The 7,948-nt window shown below is 36.0% G+C and overlaps 1 protein-coding gene across 1 annotated transcript in view; it reads right to left on the minus strand.

Moving 5' to 3' along the window:
- The window catches only part of LOC122804926 (C-X-C chemokine receptor type 1-like), a 522,524-nt gene extending 515,339 nt beyond the window's left edge, over positions 1–7,185 (minus strand). The window contains exon 1 of the mRNA XM_044075143.1: positions 7,133–7,185. The gene's annotated coding sequence lies outside the window, so the exon portion shown is untranslated. The remainder of the gene's footprint in view (positions 1–7,132) is intronic.
- Positions 7,186–7,948: the final 763 nt, after the last annotated feature.

Raw genomic sequence — 7,948 nt, forward strand, 5'->3', positions numbered from 1 at the left:
ATAATGGTTAAGGTGCTTACCTTCCAGAGACAAGGTACAGGGTTTGATCTTCTTATCAGGATGACTGAGCGGTTTAAGATACTTTGTTCAGGTTGCAGTCTCCTTTGGAGACATGGGTTCAAATCCCACTTCTGGAGTCTTTTTAGTCTGCTCTTTTAAAGTGCACTTCACATTCTACCTCCACTCCATCCTGATCTTCTCTCTTCCCCCTTTTCTACCTGTCTTATGTCTTCCTGAATCCTTCTGAGGACCCCTTCCTTCTTCACTAACCATTCTGGCAGTCCTTTCCATCCATAAGTTCTGTGTTAGAATGAGCTTCTGGAGATGTGGGAGGCAGATCCCTAAACTTTGCTGCCTGTACCCCTGCTTTCTCCTCAGTCCTTACTGCTAAGAATGATCACCTCACATTATCCTGAGATATTCTTGTGCACAAATATCATGCTACCTTCTGTTCTGGTCTCAAGTGATAAGGGCTCTAGCTCCTCTAATCTCTAGTCATATTCCTTCTCCTCTATCCCATGGAGTTTTCTGGTAGATTTCCACTGGACACCATCTATCAGCCTGATGTTCTCTTCCTTATATGGTCTTCAGAACTAGATACAGTACTCATGTTGTGGTCTGGCCATGGATCAGCAGAGTAGAATTATTACTTTGCTTTTGGAATACGTCCTCCTAAAGATGCATCCTGGCTTTCTGCTTGCTATTGACACCACTCTCCTACTCTGCTAGCAATAGTCTTGTCCAGGTGAAATCAACGGTTAAGTTTTTCACTTTCCAGACACAAGTTAGTTTCGAATGCGGGTTAAGTTATTTACCTTTCAGACACAAGTTAAAGGGTTTTATTCACACCTTTGACCAGAGAGTGCCACTCCTCTGGAATAGGTTTTATATTCACATGAAGCAGAGCCATTCTCAGACCATCTTTAAGTGCAATCAGAACCATTGGATATGAAATCACAAATTCATTCCTGGGGTGGCACCCATGTCCCTTATGAACAGAGGCAGTCTGTCAAAATTGTCCAAATCCTGCTTGCTGAGCCTTGTTATCTTTCCCACAGAGATAGAAAATTGGATAAAACTGGCTAGGCTTGAGCTGTTAGCCTATTAATCTCCTATGAACCTATATACCTATTTAATTAATAGTATACTGTAAATTTATATCCTATGTCATAAAGCAACACTTGCAACTATTTTATGTCATTAATTACTTAAATTAATATCTCATTCTCAAATGATGATTTAAAATGTAATTTTTGAGGTAATACCCTTAGTTTGCATCCTGATTTTGTAGTATTGGTGCATTAGAAAAACTCAGCATGTACAGCTTAGTTCAACAAAATTCAATTAACAAAATTAAAAAGAGGTATTACTTTCCTCAAACATAAACATGGTGTTAAACCTCTGTTTGAATGTTACTTTCCTTTACCTATTCCAGTATTAGCTTTTTTTTTACTATGGTTCTCAGCCACCAGTTCTACTTATCTTTCAGCTGCAAAACCAAACTTTGATCTCCCATGGCCTGTGCCTACCACCTAGTTGTCAATTCCAAAACCAAAGGGCTCCCTGCCTACAGACAACTAACATAGGGTATCAATCAATCAACATGCTACAAGGTGGCTAGCAGGCCACCATATACCAATAACAGGAAGACATTTTTGAACACTTCCCTTGACCCCAAAAAACAGGAAACAATAACTATACCATGAGTGTTCATAGCTCTCAACCTTCCACCTCCAAAATGAGAACCACTACTTCTCACAATGCAAAACACTAATGACTTCCACTAGGAAGAGTACAACATGGTTATCAACTGTATCGTCATACATAAAAAATGTTTCTATTGTCGTTGTTTGTCTTTTGTAAGTGGTCGCCACAGCGGAACTCCGGTCTGCTAATGACTGGCAGTAGATTTTTACAAAACGCCGAGGTGCCAGCTCGATGGCCAACCTTCAATGAAGGTACACCCATTTACACATGCATGTCTTTCAAAATGCTATCCAACCATGGGGAGGACATGCAGACTCCACAGAGAAGGCACTCCCAAGCCCAGTCGAGAATCGAACGGGAGAACCTCTTGTTGTGAGGTAACAACGCTACTGCCGTACCACCGCGGCATATAAGTCAATATTATTTAGTATCATTTATCCTATCTATTTGTTAAAATATTCCAACAAGATATGTATGTCAAGCTCTTTTAATGTATAACTCCAAGGAATATAGAATTTATAAGAGTCACAATGAGGAACATTTCTCATAAGGTACATTTGGGAGGCATGCTCCCCGCACTCTAATTTTCCACGACATGCATATAGTAACTTCAAAACTGCAGTACCTCACAGAATGCGAAATTCCACAAAATACAATTTCAGACTTAGTATGCATTTTTTCCTATGCATTCACCCTCTATCACAATTCTCACAGTTCTGAAAAACACACTTTCCCCCCTCAAATTTATAACAAGACGCCTTATAAAAAAGTTTAAAATATTTAAGGATGTTCCATAGAATACATGCAATGCACTCAATTTTATTGTGTTTTAGTCTTCCAATTTGTTGAAATACATTTTACTAAAGTTTTGTCCAAGCATAAGTCACAATCATAGTTCACTAGTTATCCAAGAAAATGAACTGGAGTATTAATAATTGAGTATTTTTCTAATGACTTCAATGTTCTAGGCTCAGAAAGTTGAGGATGAGGGACATTAATGGATTGAAATTATGAAATGCACTGAGGTATGACTCATAAATCATTTGAAGGTTACACATTACATAATGAAGAGTATTCAAGTAAAATTTGTGTGTCACTTGAACCATGTAAGTTGAATAACTTTATCCAGAAGGGCATAGTTTAGTTTCTATCAGGCTTTCTTTAACCAGTATAAAAAAAATCACTTCAGGTATGCCTCCATAACTCTTACTGAGTTTCCATTTTCAAGTTTGATTATTTGTCAAACATTTTATCCATTTATAGTGCATTGTATCACATTTTTTGATGAAGAAAGGTTAAGAGGTTTGGGTTCAAATATCAGTGGCTATATTAACTTTTACCATGTCACAGTTTTTAAATAATGCCAAAAGATGAAACTGCCACAGTAAAATTATATTCAAGTGATGAGCTCTCTGAGGCACATAGGAAAACAAAACGAGAATGCAGACATGATCGAGGAAACCTGAAATAGTATGACAAAGAACCAGACACTGGTAAGGTTAACACATTTTATTTAACCCCCAGATTTTTTATACCAGATACATGTTCAAATCCTGAGATTTGGATGAGTGCCTTGTATGTGCTTTGAAACATAAACATTCTCAGTATAACTTCAGTTGTAATTTTCTTTTTGTGTATTAATATGTCTGAATATTTTGAATTACATAGATAAAGCTTAAATTAGATTCATTAGATACTTTGGATAATGCAGCCTTCATGAAAGAGTTCTACAAGTATTTATGCTTATTATTAATAGCAGGAAATATCATCCAGGGCTGCATCAGCTTTCAAAGGGTGGGGGGGTCTCAAATGAGAAGAGAAGAATATGGAAGCTGTAGGGAGAAATTATTCAGAGGAATATTTGGGAAACTCCTACTTCTCTGTAAAAGCAGGGGAAGCTAAAATAAAAATGTGCTTGAAGGGGTCTGCCTGTTATTATCGAAAACCCACTTCACCAAACTGCAAAAAGACTAGACGACCTTCCCAAAAATTTATTTTTTTGAATGTTCACATCACCAGAGTTTTACAAAAGGAGACATTTGGCTACCAGGTAAAAAGAAACGCATATCAAACCCACCCAAGTGGGGGGCGTTGCCCCCCAACTAAATATACTAACTCCAAGGTTGCACTATACTGAAGAAAACGGCAAATTTTCCCATGGTGTCTCCTTTCCTGGAGTAAAACTCCAGTGAGTGAATATTCAAACAAATCAGTTTTTAGCAAAGTTGTCTCCTCTTTTTGCAGTTTGCTGAAGAGAGTTTTTAGTAATAACAGGTAGAGCCACTTGAAGAATGCAAATGATAGCTGTAGAGCATATTTATGTATGTATTATTTTATTTATTTGTTTATTTATTGTATTTACTCTTTGATAACCAGGTAAGTAGGATATCCACAACCTGGGCTCAATGACCGAAGAAAAAAATACAGTAATTTGAACTATTAAGCAATAAGAAATACAATTCAAATATAGAGGTATATAAATCAGAAATGTGAAGAGCAATGAAAGGTAAATCATAAGTGAGCTATATAAATGCTTGCATTGTTAGCAAACAATGTAAGAATACACTCAAATTATAATGACATTGGGATTATCTGTGCTGTTTTTCACTGAGAAAGGAGGAAGTTGCACGAATTTGTATGGGTAGAAAGTAGCATAAAACTAGATTTTGTAGGATTAATGAGCAATTCATTTGCATAAGTCCAGCTGCATTGAGCTGTGAGGCTGTTCTCAACTTTGACCTGTAGATTGCTGTAGGTTGGACTGGAATTGATGAAAAACAAATAATCAGCATAAACAATGACATTGAGGTCTGGGAGGTCAAATGTTAAGTCATTTATAAAAAGAGGAAAAGGAGGGGTCCAAGCACTGAGGATTCTTGTATTAAGGATACCAAACTCTGAGAAAAAATTGTTTTCCAAGAAATGTAATGTTCTAGCTTTAAAGCAGCCATAGAACCATTGAAGAGTATTATCCCCAAAGTTACTTTTTAATGTTTAAAAACTAATAAATTGTAGTTGACAGTCTCAAAGGTCCTGATCATGTTGATTGATGATAAGCCTTTCATTTATATTGGTGTATATTGTATCTGTAGCTGTAGATTATGGAAGCCATATTGTTGATCTGATCAGAGCCCATAGCTGTTGTCGTGTTTGAATAGTTATTCATAAAAAAATGTTTCAAATATTTTTGTAAGTGGGCAAAAACTGGAAATAGACTGATAATGTTTTTAGCTCTTTAGGTGCTGCTGCTTTGGGAAGTGGAATGATTGGGGTATGTTTGAACAAGGAAGGAAAGATGTGACTTGCTAGTGAGAAAGAATGAATATGAATGTAAGTAGTTATGCAATTAGAGATGCTGTCACACTCAGATGTGTAGGGTGTAGCTTTGCAATATGACTCCTAAGTTGCTTAAATGTTGTTGAAGAGTTTTATTTTTTTTAGTGGAAATTTAAGAAAAGTGAAAGACGAGTGAATGTTTTGTAAAGGGATAGTCAGGTGTCATCATTTTTTCCTCCAAATGTGGCTGATTAGGAGATCTATTTGTAATACTCAACAGTAGAAATAAGGATTTTTCAGAAGTTATCTAGGAATTTATTGTTATTGCTCTCAGATAAGACCTCATTAGGAGGAATGGGGTCTGTTATTTGGCCTGAAAGTAGCTTAACTTTCTTCAAAAATTGCCTGGGGAAGGATGTCAAGTCCTCTTGTTTTTTTTTGTTTGTTTTTTTTATAAGATAAAACACTATAGAGGAGTTTGTAGCTATCCTTGTAGCTTTCCTAAAGTTGAGGCAGGATTGGTGTAGTGGGTCATTAGTGGGGTTTCTTTCCAATTAACCAAAGACTCATTTGGTCTCTGAACCAGCTGCATTTTGCTGGTGAGGGGGTATCTTGCAAAGTCACTTCAGGGAAGAGGTTGGTATGCAACTATGCTGACACCTACACTGGACGGGAGAAGCAATATATCTGCCACCTAGGCTCGTCAGAGGGAATTAAGCCTATCTGCCACCTAGGCTGGAGAAAGAGAGAGAGTATGACATTTCTACCCTCTAGGCCAGCCGACCACAAAGCCCAGCAACAGATGGACCATGCAAATTAAAACTACTATACTCAGTCAGTTCATATGTTTCTGCCTTTGCTGAAACTGTTTGTTTAGTTTGTGTGTGCCTGCTGTGCTTAACTAAACATTAAGTTATTCCCATTAATCTTTGCTACTTAAAAATTATGCTGCTTTTTCCTTTTTCATAAACAAATCATTACTGAGTTATCAACACATCAAATGAGCTCTTTTACATTTTGATGAAGGTAGAATTTCAAATGAGTAATACATTTTAGTTGTATTAATTTGTTAAGTAGATAAACTTACTAAACAACAGCACCACTTATCACTAGGCACACAGAACACCATCAAGTTAAAAGATTTTCATGCAGATTGAGGATGATGAAATAAAATCCAAGATTGCAGGATGAAGATCACAAGAGACCCACAGTCTCAAGTCTCTGCACCAAGCTGTCATAATTTTTTTTTAAATACTAACCAATAAGAAAAAAAACTATTTAGAAGTAAAGCACCCATGCGATATGAAGAGTAAAGCATTTCTTAAACAACGTATGTTGATATAACTCTACATAAGTACCATACACTGCACATACATGACAGCCTGTTACCAGTAATAGAAACAATCTGCATTGAAACTGGGTAAACCCCATCCCTGAGTACATTGTGGTATGACTTTGTAGGAACATGACCTATAGTCAGTCATTCCTTTTAAAATGTTTGATATTGGTGCAGAAAATTGTAATGTTTAATGTTAAATAATTTCTCAGTTAGTATGCATGAAAGTTAGTAACAGTTCAAATGTGAAACTGATTACTTAAACATCTGATTATTAATGCCAAACCTACTTTTTGCAGTGCAATACAACTTCATAACAACATAATTTATAGCCGTTATTTTATATTAATTTTTAATTTTGATGTGAGGTATGGTAATGTGAAGTTAAATAACTTACTGCTTGCTTAGAAGAAATGGATGAATGTAGGTGCTGATATTTAACTTAAACTATGAAAATGATTATTTCAAAATGTAATTACTAATGGAAAACATAACTTTAGCAGATCACAATTCCTTATTTTTGTCTGCAGCTTTGTGTTAGGGAAGTTATATGGCTATAACATTTTGGCTTTAAAGAAATTAACATTCAATGTTTCAAATCTGCTAACAACCAAAGCTATGCAAATTTTTGTAGAACATTTTATGGAGCATATCTCTTTTAACTGCTGGATTATTTCACTTACGTCTGTATAAAAATAATACATAATAAAACTAGTTAATATAAGTTATTCATTCCAGAAAATATAGCTCTAAAACTGCATTCCCTTAATTACAGCATTGGTTGATGTCAGAAATTCATTTGTAATCCCTTACCTTAAGAAGTATTTTCTCTTTTGTATTGCAGAGCTCTTTCTGGTGCAGTGTCTTAGTACTGGAATGCATTAAAATAGGAAGTCTTGATAATTGTGTGAACGGCAGTCCCTCATTCATCCAATGACTGACCTTTCTACTACAAACTATCAAAAATAGGCATGTTGTTAAAGGAAATTAAAAAAAAAAACACCTCTTCTCATGTAAAGAAACAAATTCCTGGTATTCAGAGTTACTGACATTCTGTCCTCTTGTATAAAAAAAGACTTTATCAAGTGTTAGCCAAGGTATGAAGAGAACATATGTACCTTATAACAGCATTTTCAAAAAAGGTCTGTCGTACAGTGTTGGAAATAATGAAGATATTGGTATAAAACTGAATTTTTGTACAGTATGTATTTCCATGATTGATAGATCCTCTGCTGTTTGCTTTTTTCAAAAACATTTAAGGTAGATTTATTTAGAAAGGATGCGTGCCATTTCTCCACACAAAGCTAAACGTGCCTCAAGGTAGCATGTGATCAGAGAAGCAGAGGTGATGCAGATTAGAACAGACTTATCTGTACAACTGTATGGTGGCAGGAAACAAAAACTGTACTTTTCTGATGCTTTCAGTGTTCTATGTGTGATTATCAGGCTGGATGTGGTGGACAGGGCTATGAAAGTGACCACTTAAGATGTGCAGCTGATAACAGATATGTTGTTGGTTAGTTCACATGATTTATCTGCAAACAGAGACTCAGAAGTTCCAGCCTCCTAGAGGGTGACACTTGCACTATAACTTCATTGTTGCCCCCACAGTGTGTATTAACTCCTAGA

Source organism: Protopterus annectens, chromosome 6.part0 (assembly GCF_019279795.1).
Source record: "Protopterus annectens isolate FY-2018-M chromosome 6.part0, PAN1.0, whole genome shotgun sequence".
In the NCBI taxonomy this organism is placed as follows: domain Eukaryota; kingdom Metazoa; phylum Chordata; order Ceratodontiformes; family Protopteridae; genus Protopterus; species Protopterus annectens.